The sequence below is a fragment of the Pelophylax lessonae genome, assembly GCF_965119305.1.
Source record: "Pelophylax lessonae genome assembly, chromosome: 8".
Lineage (NCBI taxonomy): Eukaryota > Metazoa > Chordata > Amphibia > Anura > Ranidae > Pelophylax > Pelophylax lessonae.
In genome coordinates, this window is record NC_138775.1 from 248,343,066 (window position 1) to 248,363,860 (window position 20,795).

Here is a 20,795-nt window from a genome sequence, read left to right on the forward strand (position 1 = left end):
TCCTCATGCAATCCCTTCGACTGAATAGCTGTTTTCTATGCCGAGATCACCATTGAGATATTTATAAATTGCTATCATGTCCCCCCTCAGGCTTCTCTTCTCCAGGGAGAATAAGTCAAGCGATTGCAGACGCTCTTCATAATTAAGATCCTCCAATCCCCTAATCAGTTTAGTTGCCCTTCTCTGGACACTCTCCAGCTCCAACACATCCCTCCTGAGGACTGGCGACCAGAACTGGACAGAATACTCCAGATGTGGTCGGACCAGAGTTTTATAAAGTGGAAGGATTATAGTTTTATCCCTGGAATACATCCCTTTCTTTATGCATGCTAATATTCTGCCGCAAAAGCACCAAAAAAGCGGCGCAAAAGCGCTATAAAAAAGCGCTTAGCATTTTATAGGCAGCTTTCAAGCTCCTCAGTATGAAAGGGCTCTAAATATTAGGACAATGTGTCCATTTATAATAGGTGGTTTTAGAATAATAATGAACATTTTTTATTGCATATGCATATATGTATGTATGTAGTGCGCCCCGTGTTTTTTCTAATTTTTTTTTTATGTAGGTTCCTGTTCTTATCTTTGGTAGTTTATATGTATTTGATATCCAGCCTGTAGTAATGTGTTACACTCTATTCCACCTTGTGATATATTATATCAAATATCTCTTGTATATCCGTGTGTTGAGGGCAGATTGAAACGGGGGCTGTGCAGCGTTTTATAGAAAGTCTCCGAGCGTTTTGCCTCAGTAGAGATCATTATCCCTCAAACGGCAGTCATCACGTATGTAATCTCAGGGAAATCGAACTTTGCATTCCATTGCTATGGCAGAGTGCTAATGATATTTAAGTAAACAGACACAAACAGTTGTGACCTAAATATAGTAACGAGTAACTGCGACACGCCGTCCCGCAGATTCTGGATTGCCAAAATCTGATAAATACTTTGAATCCTGTTTATTTACTGGCCAGTAATCATGCACACAGCTGTAATTGTATCTCGTCTCTGAATTGACGTCTTCCTGTAGGCCTAGGCTTACAAATCTGGTTTGCATCAGATCGCGTTTTACAAACATTGTCAGTAAATTAACTCTGAGGAATTTGCGTTGTCGTTTATTAAATAAACATGTAAACACATTTTTTTTTTTTTTTTTGGGGGGGGGGGGGCTTGCAAAAGCCCAAGTTTCATCCTCCCCTGTCTTTATCAATTTAATTTTTTTGATGTTTTTTTTTTTTTTTTATTTCCTATCATCCGATTGGCTTACCCTTATTGCTCAAATTGGAAAAGGGAGTTCCTGGCCAAAAATAGTTGTGGTAAACAGCAATATAATCCAAGCTGACCATTAATCATCAAGACTTGTAATTTGTTTTTCATCTTGTAATTGAAGAAAGATAAGCCGACATGGGAGCTAAACATAGAATTACAGTATGTATACGTTCCTGGATTAAAAGGGGCCCTGAACTGACATTCATGGATGAATAAGCCTCAGGAATCATCAGAGCCGAAGAGATGTAAAATAAAGGTGGGGTGCAATGTTGTCAAAGAAACTTTCTGTGCACCGATCTCACTAAAGAAAACCAAGACTGAGATCATATACAACTAAAATGACTTGCTCTCGTGAGTGAATATATATATACGTATAGTCCCAGTGAAGAGAAAATAAGTTGTATATAAAAATATATATATATACTAAAAAAAAAACAAAAAAACACAAAATAGCTATTAAGCAAGCGTCCATTGAAAGTTTGTGAATGGTGCTCAAAATTAAAACATCCAAGTGACTCTTATTAGAAAATGTGGACCCCTAGGCAATATTGCGTAGGGGTCTAAAGGGCCGTACACACTTGATGAAAATCGGACAAAATATCCTCCGATTTTTCTCTGTCTTCTCAGCGTTCATAACCGTTTTTAGTTGACAGTGCATAAATGTTCACAAAATTTCTCGTCCGATTTTTCTTTTTTTTTGGCACATTTGTTCCTAGACTTCCGTGTTGTCAGCAACTTCAGATCATGCGCGGTCCGATTTTTCACGGATGTACTGCATACACGTTAAACGAAAATCAGTCGTCTGGGGACGGATGAAAAAAATTTCGGTGTTTGTCCCGCCATTTTTTTTCATTGAAAATGTTGGCATCGGCTGCTGAAAGTTGTGTACACACTAGCCGAAAATCGGACGATTTGACCTCGGACGGGAATTTTCGGCAGATTTTCTACTAGTGTGTACCCCACTTAAGCAAGCTTGATACTGGTATGTGTGGATGGGGCTCCTTATGGTATCTCTTATTCTCCAATATAGAAAGAAAGGAAAGATCACAAATAGTGTAATATGTTCCAAAGTTTATTAAGAATAATCAAAAAGATGTGCACTTACAATAGTTAAGAAGTCCATAGACTCATCGGTAATAATATAAAGTGCCCCTAGAGGCAAGATGGACGGCTATGGCATGATTCAGTGTATCACCATACAAAAGAAGACTGAGATTGTTAGGGAGGCTGCTGAAGTCATCGTCCGGTCCTCAGTGTTGTCTTCGTCACGCATCCAGAACAAGCATGCAGCTAGTGATGTCAGAGGAGAACCTGATCTTCTGGACTACATGTTTGGTTGATGTTGGTGGCTCAAAACCTAGTATTTGAATTAACATGACAAATTATATACTAGTGTTGGAGTGATTTTGTGATCAAGGCACCACATTCATTATATCATAACTATATAACTATTATGTTAAAGAGGAAGTAAACCCTCCTCAGGAAGTTGTACCTATAGGTAAGCCTATATTAAGGCTTACCTATAGGTACTGTAAATATCTCCTAAACATGCACCGTTTAGGAGATATTTACCTTTAATGCAGCCAGTGACGTCACTGGCGCATGCGCTCTGAAGGAACGGCAGATCGTGCCGTTCCTTCAGAGCCCCGTGCCGTGACCGTCGGCTCCCGCGCGCGTGCGCGGGAGTGACGTCACCGCGGCTCCGGCCAATCAGATGGCCGGATGCCGCGATCCCGGAAGACGGGCGACTATACATGTCGCCCGTCATACAGGTAAGCGGACGGCATGGCGGGGGCTCGTTCTAAGGTAAGTATTTCATAATGAGCTAGTATGCGATGCATACTAGCTCATTATGGGTTTCTCTTTCAGGATTTAAAGAAGAGAAAAAAAAAATTCTCGGTGTACAACCTCTTTAAAGCAGAGCTCTACCCAAAGGGGGAAGATCCACTTGTTCGACCCTTCCCCCCTCCACTGCCACATTTGCAACTTTTTTGGGGGTACCTGCTCCGTCTTCCTAATGCTAACGGCAATATATTATTTTGATATGCATGTACCAAGAACTTGTTTGTGAGTGTTTTATTCTTTTTTATTCAATAAAACCTTTGTGGAGGATAATGCGCTAGGCCGGTGCGCCCTTGTGTTTATTTTTCGATTACAGTGGTCCCAGACTACCCTGGTCTTGAAAGGGGCTGCAAGGCCAAAGCATCCAGGCGAAGCCAAGCAGAAGTTAGCCACTTGTGTGTGGCTTGATTTGGTTAGAAGATCACCTCTCAGAGCACAGGAGATAGGTGCTTTACCCTATTTTTTGGTTTGATACATTCATTATGTCAGAACCCAAAAGGGGAAGATCCGCTTGTTCGACCCCCCCCCCCCCCCTCCACTGCCACATTTGGCACTTTTTGGAGGGGTACCTGCTCCATCTTCCTGGTAAAATTGGCACACAGTGCTCTGCATCATGTCTGGCCTCCTCCTCCTCCCCCAGATGACAAATGGGACCATTCAGAAAGAGTAGCACGACTCCCGAATGCACAGTAGCAGACCAACTGTGAAGCCTGAAGGTTTCCCTCAATTGCAATGCCGGCACCGGCACCCGAATCTGATGGACGAATCGGCCTGGGGTGCTGACATCACGGGATCCCTGGACAGGTACGTGTCTTTATATTAAAAGTTAGCAGCTACAGTATTTTTAGCTGCTGACTTTTAATTATTTTTTTTTTTTTACAGGCTGGAGCTCCGCTTTAACTCAAAAATAATTGTATAGATGGGACTTTTTAGGTGCCAAAAATACATTTATTTAATGAAAATCACACTTTTTATTCTATAAATATTAATAAAATGTACTTCATATATAGCAACAAACATACTATGTCGTACAGGCTTAATGTCTAACTAAAAGCAAAACTTTTTTCCAGTTTTGGATAGATTGGAGATACTGTCTGTGCCCCCGTTAGGGAGATTCACTCTCTAAACAGGGGGTATTTGCCGTCTTTACTTTTGTGACTGTGACTGAAAGTGAAAGAAAATCTCACATTCTGGGTTGTCACCTGAACAGGAATAGAGAGGAAATCTTCCTAGTGAGTTTCCCTCACTTTTGAGTGATTTCCTCTTCCTGTTTTGCCTTTTAAACAGGAGGTGAAGGGAAACCTCCCCAAAGGTGGAACAGATGGCAAAAAAAAAAAAAAGGCAGAGGTTATAACCCTCTCTTGAATGAAAAAAATAGTTTTTCCCTTAAGTCCCGTACAAACATACTGATTGTCGGCCGAATGATCGGCCGTCTTTTGTCCAGGGCTGTCCTGTCCGCTGAAAACTGCAAAAGACTGCACACTAATTTTGTCGGCCAACAACAGCCGACTGCAGAAGTGATGTCATGTGATGGTTAACTTTCCTTGTCTTTTTTCTTTTCTGAGCATGCCCAGTCTTGCTAATCTGCTGTCTGACGGCCAACAAAAATTTTAAAGTCTGCACGACAGATTCTGTTCGGCCGAAAATGCGCTGTCGGCTGTCGGAAGCATCATATTTACGGTCGACAATCGGTACGTGTGTACGGGGCTTAAGTTCTACTATATATTCACCTCTGGGTCATCATCCTTTTTGTAGGCTGCCTACCATTTGTAAATATGTACATGATTTAATAGCACAGGACCTTATAGTCCTTTCATATAATACAGTTATACTCTAGTATCTACTGTGTAGAATTCCTTCAGTGAGCACCGTGGGGGTGTTTCACGTTGACGCATTTCACAGTCAGCTTAGTTAGGCCCCATGTCCCTGTGCTAGGACCGCTGATGCGTTTCGGGAGACATGCTCCCTTCCCCAGAGCTCTGAGGGCGAGGGAAGGTCTTTTGGTCCCTCAAAAAGTGGGAGGCACATATACAAACTGTTGTAATTCCTACACCTTTCACCTGATTTGGATGTAAATACCCTTAAATTAAATCTGAAAGTCTGCAGTTAAAGCACATCTTGTTTGTTTTTTTTCAAATCCATTGTGGTGGTGTATAGAGCCAAAAAGATTACAAATGTGTCGATGTCCCAATATTTATGGACCTGACTGTATATGTGTGCTTTTTTAATTTATTAAATAGATACACTTAAATGGCGGCGCCTTCTATTTTATCTTTTATTCACAGTTTCCAATACCCTTAGTGAAGAAGTGCTGCATATATATATATATATATATATATATATACAGTGGAATTTTCTAATGACATTTCCCCAGACATTGAAATTTTGGCAAACTTTCTGTTTGCGCCAAGGGTTTTTTCTACTTTTATAATGGCTTCAAATACAGGTGCATCTCATAAAATTTGAATATCATCAAAAAGTTTATTTCAGTAATTCAATTAAAAAACTGATACTCATATTATATATAGATGCGTTACACTCAGAGTGATATATTTCAAGCATCTTTTTCTTTTAATATTGATAATTATGACTTACAGTTAGTGAAAACCCATAAATTCAGTATCTCAGAAAACTAGAATATTACATAAGACCAATAAAAAAAATAATTTTTATTACAGAAATGTTGGATGTGCATGTACAGTATAGTATGCACTCAATACTTGGTCGGGGCACCCTGTGCATTAATTACTGCGTCAATGCGGCGTGGCATAGAGGTGATCAGCCTATTGTACTGCTGAGGTGTTATGGAAGCCCAGGTTGCTTGATAGCAGCTTTCAGCTCATCTGCATTGTTGGGTCTGGTTTCTCTCATCTTCCTCTTGACAATACCCCACAGATTCTCTATGGGGTTTAGGTCAGGGGAGTTTGCTGACCAATCAAGCACAGTGATACCATGATCATTAATCCAGGTATTGGTACTTTTGGAAGTGTGGGCGGTGCCAATTCCTGCTGGAATATGAAATCAGCATCTCCATAAAGCTGGTCAGCAGAGGGAAGCATGAAGTTCTCTAGAATTTCCTAGTAGAGGGCTCCTCTGACTTTGGACTTGATAAAACACAGTGGGCCAACACGAGCAGATGACATGATTCCCCAAATCATCACTGACTGTGGAAACTTCATACTGGACCTCATGCTACTTATATTCTGTGCCTCTCCACTCTTCCTCCAGACTCTGGGACCTTGATTTCCAAATTAAATGCTAAATTTTCAACAGTCCATGATGATTTGGGGAGCCATGCTATCTGCTGGTGTTGGTCCACTTCTAATGACTAAGATCTGTCTTGACTGTCTCCCTACTCTCCTGTGACAGTGCTGGCCAATAACCAAGCAGCAGCCCTGTCTCATGGCAGCTAAACCCAGGACCCTGCATTCACTATATCTGGTCTCCCACAGTACACAGAACATGGAAATACAATTATGTTGGTAAATATAAACTGCTAAATACCTTTTCTCATCAGCAGTATATAGCAGCCTTGTGACTTCTATCAGTGTCTGGTTAAAGCTTGTAGGAGGAGTTTTCATTCTACTCTTATGAGGCTGCAGGACCCCTAACCCTCTGTATGGACAGTGCTGATTGGCCCTATGCTATGGACTCTTTCAAGAGAAAAAAAAACTCTCTAGCAATACACACCAAACTGAGCATGTGGATAGTGACTCCAAAGGCTCTGTGCTACCAGCAGATAGATTGGGGACAGTGGAAAAAGGGTAGGATCAGAGAAGACAGGATCAAACAGCCTTTTTACAGAATGCGGAGGATTAACTCCTTAGGTTCCACAGTAAGTATAACAAGCATGCTTTACTGCATACACAGTCTATTTTTACTGTTCCGGGTTTAGTAACACTTTAAGGGTATGAGTTACATGCTTCTCCATACCTGGAAGTACTCAGTATCTCCTTCACTCCCAAAGGCTGAATGGAGCAATGTAAAAATCTGTACTGACTGGCGAGCAATCGGCCGTTCTGGTGTTGGCCAACAAAAATTTTAATGCCTGCACGACAGATTCTGTTCGGCCGAAAATGCGCTGTCGGCTGTCGGAAGCATCATACTAACAAGCCTACAATCGGCCGATCGGTCGGCAGCCGACAATCGGTACGTGTGTACGGGGCTTTAGAGTGGAGGTATGCTGGGGAGAGTGGATTAACCTCAACTTGTCGCTTTGCCCTGCAAAGTCAGGATTCATCTTCCATTCTCTGACATTGACTTCGAAAATGGAATTCATAATCCAAGTTGGCCGTTCCTACAACACATCCACTTTTATGTTCCAGCTTTTACAAATTGGTCCCTTAGAGACCGTCCAGTCAAACAGCTCGCAGAAAAGCAATGCAAAAATAAAAACGGACACATTTTTTTTCACTGGCTGCGAAGATTTAAATGCTCACCACACGAGATTTGTGTGCGTGCCTGTTCTCTGCCTAAAACAAACTGTTACTTTCTTCGAACTAAATATTTAATTGGAGCACTTGAGTGTTAGCCAAGGCTTTGATTAAAATAGGACTTAGCCTAGCATTGCTTATTAATAGTGTGTTATTCTAAACTGTTTGGTCTTTTTTAAGAATGGATTGTCTATCCTCGTTAGGGAAGACATGAGGACGCCGTTCAGTGTTAAGATGACGCTATTGTACAGGCTGCAGGAACACTGTGTAGCTTGAGAATAAGTTCAGATTAATTCAGTCCAGTAGAAGAAACACAAACTCCAAGCTAAGAGAACTCCAAGGAAACTTGATATATGTACTGTATATGTCTTGCAATTTTTATCCTCTTTAATCACTTCTGGACCTGGCCTTTTTCTGACTTTTGTTGTTTACAAGTTGAAATCATTTTTTTTTTTGCTAGAAATTATTTAGAACCCCCAAAAATTATATATATATATATATATATATATATATGTATATATATTTATAGCAGAGACCCTAGAGAACAAAATGGAGATTGTTACAATATTTTTTATCACACCGTATTTGCGCAGTAGTCTTACAAACGCAATTTTTTTGAAAAAAAAAGACACTTTTTTAAATTAAAAAACAAGAAAACATCATTACCGCCTCTCTTTTCCCACCTGGGCCCCTAGCGGGGTTCGAGGCTCCCTCCGAGCACCTGTTGATACCTCTCCCCCACGACCCTCCCCTACTTACCCAACTTTCCTTCCAACCCTGCCAACCCAGCCCCCCCCCCCCACTCGGCCCCTGGCGTACCCACTTAAGAGCTATACCTTGGTTTTGGTTGAGACCCCTTCTGAGTGGGGGTCCATCCACGCAGCGTGGCCTCGGCCACACCTACAGTTTGAGCGTACCCTCATTGCATCCCAGACGGGACGCCGGGTCGATCCCATATATGTATTGCATTTGCTACATGTTGTTTGTATGTTATATACAGCAGTTTTGTATCTCAATGCGCCTTGTTTTATCTAGGCATGTACCTACTATTTTCACTGCCTATTGCTGTACCATGTTTCTTTTGCCTTCAATAAAAACCGTTTGAAAAGAAAAAATAAGAAAACAGTAAAGTTAGCCCATTTTTTTTCTACAATGTGAAATATATTGTTACACCGTGTAAATAGATACCCAACATGTCATGCTTCAAAATTGCACACGCTCGTGGAATGGCGACAAACATTGGTACTTCAAAATCCCCATAAGCAACAATTTAAACATTTTTACGGGTTACCAGTTTAGAGTTACAGAGGAGGTCTAGGGCTCAAATTATTGCTCACACTTTAACGATCATGGCAATACCTCACATGTGTGGTTTGAACACCGTTTACATATGTGGGCGCAACTTACGTATGCGTTCGCTTCTGCACGCGAGCTAACGGGGACAGGGCGCTTTAATTTTTTTTTCTATTTATTTTATCTTTTATTTTTATTTTTTACACTGTTTTTTTTTTGTTTTTTTTTTAATGTTTTGATCACTTTTATTCCTATTACAAGGAATGTAAACATCCTTTGAGGGCCTCTTTAATGTGAGATCTCAGATCTCATATCATTTCATGATGAAAAAAAATGGGCCCTCTCAATCAGTTGCTAGGAAGCGACGTATGACGTTGCTTTGATCCTCCAAGGCCATAGAGTCGAGTGAAGGCTATCTCGTCCTCACTCAACTTCCTGCCTAAGGGGACAGGGGCCAGATCGCTTTCCCCACTACCGACAGGTCCGTTAAGCGGGGAAAATGATCGGGAAGCAGCGGGAGGGGCACCTCTCCCGCCGCCCATAAAGGTATCCTGCACTCATGTGAGTTTATCTTTTGGAGGAATTTTCACCCCCCCTCCGGATTGAGATATGGGACAAGATATGAAGGGAAAATAAGAAAAACAGGGGTTATACCCCTGCCATAGTCTACCCAAAAAGAAAAAAAAAATAGTTTTACCTTAAATGATGCCACATTGTTTTTTTTTTTTTTTTTTTTTAAATAAACAAAAATAAAGGAAATGTGGTGCTACTCTGTACTAATAAAGTGACCACTTTAATAAGGTGGCACAAAAAAATCTAAAAAATAGTATCCGTGTGAATGCAATGTGTACAAAACACACAACATAAAAACTGCCCATTGAGGCCAAACAAGTATTAAAAAATATATATTATACTCTCCTAGAGGTTAAATATGCTGCAAACCAGTGTATGCAATATGTGCAATAATGTTTTCACCTTCTATGACTACAATTTTATTTTTTTTCTATATACATTTTATGTTAGTAAAGTCAGTTATTGTAAAACTCGCTGACAGGCAGGGTTTTTATAACAGAAGTGACCCTAGAAGTCTTTTCTGCCTTAAATCTCCCCCCTGCCTGTCAGCGAGCTGCACATGCGCAGCTCAGACCACATTTACTGCCCTCTCTGTGTGCCGCTGCGATGTGACTCCCATGCGCATGCGTGAAGTGACGTTGCCCCAGCACAGCCAATCAAGCTTACGAAGATCCCAAACCCGGAAGAAAGACTGCTCGAAGATGGAAGCTGCCGGGACTAGGGAGAGTGGGGGAGGGCAGCACTTGAGGGCTGCATTTGTAGGTAAGGGCTCTTTCACACGGGCGATCCGATCAGATCCGCCTGTCAGTTTTTTAGGCGGATCTGATCGGATCCTCCATGCAGCTCTATGGGGCAGCGGGTGTCAGCGGAGACACCTCCGCTGACACCCGCTGCCATCCGTATCCGATCCTGTCCGTGAAATCTGGACGGATGGAAACCCTATTTTTCCATCCGTTCAGTGATCGGATCGGAGCGGATCGGTTGAGAGCGGACAGGCGGTCCGCTCTCATCGGATCCCCCATAGAGGGCAGCGGGGGCTGAGACACCTCCCTCTCCGCTCTGCAAGCAGAGACGGAGCTGTCATCCGCCGGCTCAGCGGGGATCACGGATCGATCCCCGCTGAGCAACACGGATCCGCCTACGGAGGCGGACCGTGTGAAAGAGCCCTAAGTCTTGCATAATGTATTAGTGTGCAGTCAGGGCTGGTCCAAGATATTGTGCTGCCTGGGTCCAAAAATGAAATGCTGCCCCCTCCAAAAAAAAAAAATCACACCCACCAAAAGCACCACAATCTTATTTTATATCATGATAATTAAAACTAAAATTTTATTTATCAGGAAGTCAGATTTATAAGCAACAGCACCTTGTCTACATGCCCAATTATATGACATCCCATTATATTAAATTCCAAACCACAAACTCCAGTATTATTTAGTTAGTCTGACGTCATTGCACGCACCCTCTGCCTCTGTATGAGATGGGGAAATGCCACCCGTAATGTGCTGCAAACTGATGACACAGAAAACTGCTGGAAAAAAAAATCTTGGGCATCAATTTGCTGCCCCTCTCAAAATTCTGCCTGGGTCCAATGGACCCAGTGGGACTCATGGTAGGGTCGGCCCTGTGTGCAGTCCATACTAGTACATCATGGCTTAAGGCTGCCAAGGGACCTGTTTTTTTTTTTTTTTTTCTTTTAATTAGACTTTTTAAATACTACCACTTTAAGCTAAGGTTTAAAGTATAAAGCCAAAAACAGAAGGTATTACCATATCTGATTCCATCACATCTAAAAAATATTTAGATTATTTCTTATTTTGGGACATTGTAAATCATTGCTTTACACCCCCTTAGCCAGATGCACATAAAGAAGCACAGGTAAAGAGTGCAAATATAGGCTAATAGTATAGGTCCAAACTGCAGACAGCTATTTCAGGCATCTTGGCGATCATCAGTGCAGTGTATGGAAACATGGGATGAGGTAAGTGAACCTGCACAGGGTCCTGAGTTCCAGAATATCATTTATTTAACATTTTTCTTCCATTGACAAACAGAGAACACAAGGCAAAGTCCTCTAAAATGTTTCAGCCACAAACAACCTTAATCGTAGCTGGGATTAGGTTGCTCTGTGGCTGGTGTTTACTGTTTGACAATATAAGAAAAAATGTGATATTTTGGAACTCAGAACCATGTACAAGTTTATTTATCTCATTTCAAGGTTCAAGGCATATAAGGCAGTCTCTGTGCACTGGTTTCTCTGAATGAAGGGACATGTGAGATCAAGCAGGTAAACATACAGTGCATCCGGAAAGTATTCGGAGCGCTTCACTTTTTGTTATGTTACAGCCTTATTCCATAATGGATTCAATTTAAAATTCCACAAACAATACCCCATAATGACAACGTGGAAAAAGTTTATTTTAAATATTTGTAAATGTATTAAAAATAATAAATGAAAAAAATCACATGTACATAAAAGGCAATCAAAGAACTCTGCCTAATTCAGAACTTGACAAATCCACTCACAATTTAGAAACTTAGACAGGAACACGACACATTAATAATAACAAAATATTTGGATGAGAAATGTCATAGTGAACGAATTAAGGTCATACATGACCATACTAGCACATATAGAAGGGACGATGCCTCCTGGGTGACAGGTTTATCTGAGCTACCCTGTGTTTAGTATTTCTAGATGCAAAATTTAATGCTGAAAAATACTCTATCAGTTTCAAGAATGCAACCGGTACATATTGGAAGATATGAATAGTGGTATAAAACTGTCTGTAGAGGAGGGCTGGATATTTTCAAAATCCCAGGACAGTCCATGGACACTCCGTTTTATTGGTCATGGGCATCTGTCAACACCCCTTTGATCCCAGAGAAAAAAGGGAGACCTAACCAGTTGAGAGAATTCTCATGGTACCATTGAAGCAGGAACATCTGTCAAGTTTGAGAACTGATAACACCTGGCTCATTGACTGAACTCTGATAACATCCAGGACATTGACTGCAAATATTTTTCCTCCTCAGTTCTACCTTTATTTTCTATTGCTGAATAATGTCTCTATTTCTTTGAAACACCTTGTAAATATTTTATTTGCACCAACCTTGACCTTTTCATTTTTAAAACCATATTTTGAGAAGTGTTAACCTTGTTCCTTAAGCTCTTAATGCAAGCTCAAAAAAGAACCTGTCTCTTGAAGAGTGCTAATCCTATGAACATACCTCTCTGTGGTGACAGTGTGTGTTACAGATGACTATTCTAAAATCATAATTGGTATTGCTAGAATTAAGAGCTTCCTCCTGCTCGGTCCAAATAGAGGTGGTGGCATTTAAATGGTTAATTGCTTAATTAGCCCAGTGACAATCGCTCTCAGCCTGCTGGCACCTAGATTGTGGTCCCGGGAACTAGAACATCTTTGCGCAGGTGCAGCTGAGAGTGGCATTGTTACATAAGTGACAGCGTGTTATTGTAGAATGGCTGGTCCTTTGTCATGAGTTAGTGAGGAGGGCAGGGATCTGATACCCATGTCCATCACAGGTTGATTGGTGAGCATCGATGGACAGCCATTTTCAGATCTCTCTAGAGATGTTCAGTCGGGTTCAAGTCTGGGCTCTGGCTGGGCCACTCAAGGACAATCACAGAGTTGTCCCATAGCCACTCCTTTGTTATCTTGGCTGTTTGCTTAGGGTCATTGTCCTGTTGAAAGATGAACCTTCGTCCCAGTCTGAGATCCAGAGCGCTCTGGAGCAGGTTTTCACCAGGGATGTCTCTGTACATTTCTGTATTCATCTTTTCCTCGATCCTGACAATTCTCCCAGTTCCTCTTACTGAAAAACATCCGCACAACAGGATGCTGCCACCACCATGCTTTACTGTAGGGATGGTTTTGGCCAGGCGATGAGCTGTGCCTGGTTTCCTCTAGACATGACGCTTGCTATTGAGACCAAAGAGTTCAATCTTTGTTTAATCAGACCAGAGAGTCCTTCAGGTGCCTTTCGGCAAACTCCAAGCAAGCTGTCAGATACCTTTTACTGAGGAGTGACTTCTGTCTGGCCACTCTACCATACAGGTCTGATTGGTGAAGTGCTGCTGAGATGGTTGTTCTTCTGGAAGGTTCCACTCTCTACACAGAGAAACACTGGAGCTCTGTCAGAGTGACCATTGGGTCCTTGGTCACATCCTTGACTAAGGCCCCTCTCCCTCGATCGCTCGGTGGCCCACTTTAGGAAGAGTCCTGGTGGCTTTGGTTTGCGCAAAAGTTATTGCGTTTACTAACTAAGGGAAAGATTTCTGTCATTGTTGGTGTTTTTTTTTTTTAACGAGTAATGGCGGCAATCTGCGATTTTTTTTGTGGGACTGCGACATTGCAGCGGACAGGTCGGACCCTTGACTGACATTTTTGACACTTTTGGGGGTACCAGTGACATTACTGCAGTAATCAGTGCTATATATATATGCACTGTTACTGTAAAAATGACACTGGCAGGGAAGGGGTTAATTTTATTTCAGAGGGAGGGGTTAATGTATGCCTGGTGCTTACTAGCGTGTGTGGGGGGAGGTGACTGAGTGACACAAGGACAGATCGCAGGTTCAGCTATGCTGAACCCTGCAATCTGACCCTGCCTGTCACTTAGGAGATCCGCCCGCTTGTGTTTACACAAGCAGGCGGATCTCCACACTCGATTCCCCGACGATCCGGGAAAAGCAGCGGCGATCGCCGCTGCTCCTCCCCTGGCCCGACTCCCGCTGTGACTGAATACAGTGGGAGCGAGCCTCTGGCGGCTGAGAAAGGGGAGTGTCTGGCGACGTAGGTCTACGCCGCCAGACGATAACGGACCACTTTGCCGCAGTAGAGCTCTAGTGAGCAGACGGCAAGTGGTTAATATGTTTAAGCCATTTCTTTTTTTTTCATACATTGTATGGTATATCTAACCATCTTTGTATGCTTCTTTAAATTTGAACATATATCCATGAAAAAAAAATGGCTGTCTTGGAATAATCTCAGAATTTCACAGGTTGTTCCACAAGCCTAGGAGCACAAGCTAGGAACCAACTTGCCGCACAGATCAAGAAACGTTGTCTATTTATTTACCCATATCCCTTTAATCCAAGTGTAGTGATCCAAATCCTAGGCCTCGCTAATGAGCTCTGACCTCGCCCCTCCTCTTGCAGGCACACATTGCTCTTATTGTGCCCTGATTAATGGGAGGTCATGTTAATTATGGCTGCCAAATGAAAACTGAAGAGGTCATTTGACAAAATCTATTTGTAGCTTGGATTATGCCAGCCACCAGTTAATGTTTGTCGAAAGCCTTCTCTTAAAAAGGTCTCTTTCAGAACCAAAAATTCAGCTACAGTACAGTACTTCAGAGACAACATGGCATCAGAAGGAGGGACATGGCGGCTTCATAAATCTCAGGAATCAAAATGTTATTTTCCAAACGCTGAGTAATAATTTTCCATCATTTCCCTGAGTAAATAACATACGTTTTATTTATTAGGTGGCATTTTCTTCAGGCACTCTGGCTTAATAAGCCTGTTTATTTTGAAGTTAAGGCCTGAATGGTCTTTAAGGAAATTGTAAGTGAGAGCCATGTTTATATAAAAAGACCCAGAGTGGGTTGTCTCTGCTGAGATGACACCGAGCTCGGTGTTGTAGTTACATATAGGCAATGATTATGGCTTGTTAACTTTGCCTCAGTGCAGTAGGACTTAAAATAGGACATATCAATTACAGACCATCCATAGCTCCTAACTATCTCTCATTTGGATGGCCTATCCCTTTATGGGAGCCAATTCCCTGTGTCCTTTTTTCCTCCCTAGTTGTCCCTCTTTTTGTTCTGATGTATAGACCTCTAAAATGTAATATTTAACAACCAACAGTGTTATACTACACCAAACCTTACATCCCATCTTTAAAGCCCAACTCCGTGCAAAAAAAAGTTTTCCCATGCAGTGGGGCTGTACTCGCACTGCATGGATTAACTGCTTGTCTTTGTCTAAGGCAGAGGGGATATACTTACATTAAACCTTTAAACCTGCCAGCACATGACTAGTCTGGCACCCCCCTCCCGTGCTCTAGCGGTTAAATTGTGGACTGTTCTTGATGTCATCAAGCCCAGAGCAGGCTCCATAGACCAGGAACAGTCCACCGCTGGAACGTGGGGGGGGCTCCATTTTCCAGTGGAACGAAGGTGAGTATAAGCTTTTCCTAATCCCTAGACAAAGTGGGTAGTTGGCCTATGCAGTGGGGGCATAGCACCACTGAAAAGGAGAACTTTTTTTGCACGAAATTGGGCTTTAAATCATTTTTTTTTTATTTTTTGAAAATCCATTAAGGTAGCAGTCAACAAAAAAAAAAAAATCACATGTTGGTTGAGCTACTTGTGTACTAGCCTTTAATACCCCTTCATTACTAGGCCGTTTTTAAGTTTTTAGCGCTGTGATTTTTTGACTGACAATTACTTGGCCATGCAACATCTTACCCAAAACAATTTTATAAAATATTTTTTAGACAAATAGAGCTTTATTTTGGTGTTATTTTAATAATCACTGGGTTTTTTCATTATATAACAGAAAAAAAAATTGTGGGTTTGCTTACATTTACCATTCATTTCTTTACCTTTAAAAAGCAATCACACCCTTATTTGTGATCAGTGGCAATTTAACTACCTGTCTCTAAAAGAACACAATTCCACAATTATTCGTGGTTAGTGGTACTTTTAAACCTCCCACATTAAAAAAAAAAAAAAAAAATCTCCAAGCTTTAGGCTACGTTCACATCCTATTCCTTATGTACACTTTATTATCACTGAAGTTTTGGTGATTCACAATCATATAGAGTGTTATTTTTCTATTTATTATTTTGGTTTTACGCTATGGCGTTTATTTTTATTTCACATACAACCGCACTACTGAGGGGATCGTTTGAGATTGAGATCCATCGTGTATAGCCCTTGCCGAATTTCTAAAGTCGTTGTTATCATTTGGCACGATTTTTACCGAATTCTGGTAAGCCTTCTATCCACACGGATATCCCTAAGTCACGTCTATTTGGTTTTTCATGGACTTTATGGACTATTAATTAATTTTTCACCAGTTGATACATTTTTTATTTAAATGTTTGATCATTCTTTAGCGCGACTTATATTTATTATTTATTATTTTACGTTCACATCTTGGCGTTGCTATTTACAGGCGTTTTTTAGGCATTTTTTCAGGCGTTTTACAGGCGTTTTTGTGCAGGCGTTTTTAGGTCGAAAAGTGACCAATGGAAAAAAATTAAAACGTCTGTAATCTGCCCAAAAAAGAAGCTCATGTACTTTTTGAGCGTTGGACGTTTTGCTTAAAATGTCAAAACGCTCAGATGTGAACAGGGGCCATTGAAATGAATAGGATTTTTCTTTTTGGGCGTTTTGTGAGCTGATTCTAGAGCAGAAAAACTCCCCAAAACGCCTACATGTGAACTTAGCCTTAGTGTTTGGTCCTGCTTTGTACTTAATGCAAGAGCTGGGCCAGAGTGCCTTAGAGAACAGGTTTTGGGGGACCAGTCGCATCAGATGGGGGAAGCCTGCCAGAGCAGGGAATAAGTTATTATTACACCTTTTCCTCTACCCAAGACTTAATGAGAATTAAACCCCTTCAAGTGGTGGGTGGGTGTGGGGAAATCAGTATTTAAAAATCATGAGGTGGCCTGTTGGGTGATCTGTTATTCCTCCTAAATGTACAAAGTGACAGGTTAACTGTAAACAACGTTTTCTTCAGATGACAAGAAAGCTGACCTCGTAAAAATCTTAGAAATCAATATGGTGTACGGTAATTCATAGCAGGTTACATCTTTCAGCATTTCAAAAAAAGTACAACTGATTGTTGATTGGTGAAGCCTTATACTTTACTTTGCACATTTCTTGAAGGTGCCAGTCTCACTTACACTGGAGCTGTTTTCAGGAATAAATTATCCGAATTGTGTGAACACATGCACTTGTGTCAGTCTCTAAAAGAACAAAGCAGAAGTATGTTTTGCTGGTGTCAAAGTTGAAAATGTAGGTAATTTTGTAGACATGGGAAGGCAGAGATGAGAGCAACACCCTAAATTCCTTAGGGAAACTAAATATATTTTAGGTGAAAAAGGGGTCAAGGTTGATTTGTAGGGCTGACAGTTATAATCTTCTCATAGAAGCAGTAAAAACTCTTTTATGTTACAGATGAAGAACCAGTCTTGCACGCTGCAGATGTAGGGTAAAGCTAAACTCTTGCCAACACTTTTAATGTATTTATTTTATTACAAAATTGGGCAGCGTGACAGGAAGTAAGGAATCCCCCAAAAGAGTCACGGAGAAACTCCCCTACCCGTTAAAAAAGGTTTTGACTAGAGTTGGACATTTCCAGTTAAAGCCAGGGCTCAAGGGGAACCCTACCCCACATTGGGGAACAATGGTGCAGTATATCCATATCATAGGGAGGAGGGCCAAAAAGACCCAAAAAGCCCTCCACTGAAAGAGTGTCAAGAACAGTAGAGCCTTCTTAAAGCGGAGTTCCATCTAAAACAAAAAAAATTACATAAAAATACCCCCGGGACAGTCAGGGCTAGTGCATTCCACAATGGATAGCCTCTGAACTGTCCCAGGTTGCACTTACCTTTTAGAAGAAATACTTACCTTGAAAATGTCTTGTCCAGCGCTGCCATCTCAGGTGTGGGTAGCTGAAGCCAGCGCAATCCTCCTCTGCAAACTCTTCCGTCCTCTTTGGTCCCGCGATGCACTGCACCGGCCCCGCCGTCACTTTCAGGGCTGCAGCGTCATCCCTGCACAGCTTCTAGGCATGCCCAGAAGCTGTTTAGCAAGGTATGACGTGCCTGCACCGGAACTGACGTCGGGGCCGATGCAGGCACATTGATTCCTGGGAGCGAAGACGTTCAGCTCCCAGGAATCATTGCAAGCCAGGAAGTGACGGGCGGCGGCCGTGGCCACAGAGGGAGGAAGAGGAAGTAAGGTGAGTATACTTTCTTCTAAAACAAGGTAAGTGAAAAAAAAAATTGCGATTATCCATTTGTTTTCCAGGTGACCCGGAGCAAGAAGATGGACCGAAGTTCAATTTTAGGGTGGAACTCCACTTTAAAACAAAGCATATAAATATGTCTCACTTCCATCACAAATCTAAAAAATAAGCATTTCTTCGCCATTTACGAATTGTGGGCAGAGCAATGAAAATCATTCCTTTATGCCAAGCACAGTGGCTTAGCGCTTCTGCCTAACAGCACTAGGGTTGTTGGTTTTGAATCCAAACCACAACACTACCTACCTGGAGTTTGCATGTTCTCCCTGTGGCTGTACGGGTTTCCTCCCATACTCCAATGACATGCTGGGAAGGTAATTGGATCCTGTCTAAATAAGTGCCATCTTAAGAGCATTAAAGGGCCCCGGGCAATGCAGTGCACTGGGGCCCCGCCTACACAATCGCCCAGGAGAATAAAAATGCAAATTATCGATAAGGCAATATTTATTGGTACAGCAGTGCCAGGCAAATGACAGATTCCAAGTTCGGCGCCTGGGTCCGATAAACACACACACATGGATTGGAGTCAGACTCAACTGTCCTGTGTGTGCCTGTTCCCATGGAGGCAGACAGGCATTCCTGCAGCTGTGGGCTCCCCCTCAAAGGCCCAAGTGGCCTGACAGCAGCGCAGGACCGACAGGTACTTGCCACCTGCTAAGTTCGGCGGCGGGATGCACACGGGAATCAGGACTAATGCTTGGCTGGGGCTGGGTTGCTAATCAGGTAGGGCCACCCCGGAAAAATGGAGCCCCCGGGCAACTGCCCAGCGTGCCCATTCAGTAAGATGTCCCTGGTCTAAATTTGTCCTAGTATGTGTATGTATGAATGTGAGTTAGAAACCTTAGATGGTAAGCAACTTGTGAAATGCTGTGAAACAGTGTTATATAAGTACCTGTAAATAAATAAAATATTCCCAATGGCTAGCTGTACATCTTGACCTGATTCTTTATAGCATACCATACAGTGTCATATTATAGAGCCACCAAATTTAGTAATGGACAATGATCATGAAACAAACATCAACTATCATTTTATCCAAGCATACATGTTTAGGTGCTGAGCAGAGGCTCATGTCACTGGCTCTTATGTTTAGGGGAAAACAATAGGTATGGGCTGGAGAAAACAAGTCATCCAGATTGTCCTTCTCCAAAGATAAGCTGATTAACAGGTATCTGCACAAGTCATTTACTGTCCATTAACATGGACATAGCTCACCCCACTGATCTGACTATAAACTGCTGGATGGGCTCTATATCATCTTAGGTCATTGGTGTTTTAGAGGGCCACTTTAGAGAATGATGGTGGTACAGAGGAGCTGGGTAACTGTTTGATGTTGTAATATAGACATTGTATGCATTCAGGAGAGGAAATAACCATAACCATGCGACATGTATATTAAAAAAGAATAGCACACACATGCAAAAGAAATGAATATCAAATATGAAGACAATCCATAAATAAAAATGGGGATTTAGTCCCACCATATGGCCATATCGTGCTCAAGCTCACCACTACGTCAAAGTACCCCATTATCAGTGGGTCCTACACTATCCATAAAAAAGGATGAATCCAGCCTCTCTAACCCTTGGAGATAACACTCCTTGCTGGGAGAGATGTGCAACTGCACTACAAGGGACTCCTCCTATATCTACTTGATAGTGGACACTGATAGAGTACAGGTGTGTGTGGGGGGTGGGGTGCTCAACCTCAGAAGTCTGGTCAGACCGAATACCATAACCATGCCTAACCTCCAGAAAGCTGAATTTGCTAAATGATCATGGTTGATGCCCCTGTGTTCTTTTCCTGTAATCCCCTGCTGTGAAGATGAAGTTGGCACACCTCTCCTATTTACGCCTTGACTGTGCTCCTCCATTCAAACACTAATCAAACCTCTGTGTAGGAGAACAGAACTAGCAAATAAATCCTTAATAACTCTAAAAGTCAAATGGCAGTTTCTGATATGAACAGTTCTGCTGCCAATGTCACACGTCAGGATCTGAGATCGTGTAGTCTTGGATCAGATCAATGTAAATTCATTTAACAATGCTGTGCAAACATTTCCTTTAATGAAAAACTAGGAGCTAGCCACCCAAGTACGCCACAGTTTCTAATAACTAATGGTAACCAATCAAATGTTCATTAGGACATTTTCCCAAGCCGGTAGCTGATTGGTTGCTGTGAAGGAGTTGATGTTTGCCGTTTGCCCAGTGATATTAAGCAAACAGTTGGGTTTTTAAATCTCTGAATCGTTCATCTCAAACAGACCCTACAATACATGTTTGCATTGCTCTTGTAATAATAAAAGAAAGCTGATGTCATTGTATAGAGAT

The 20,795-nt window shown here is 41.9% G+C and overlaps 1 protein-coding gene across 2 annotated transcripts in view; it reads left to right on the forward strand.

Moving 5' to 3' along the window:
* The window catches only part of TRABD2B (TraB domain containing 2B), a 443,575-nt gene that overhangs the window by 184,705 nt on the left and 238,075 nt on the right, over positions 1 to 20,795 (forward strand). The window lies entirely within an intron of this gene.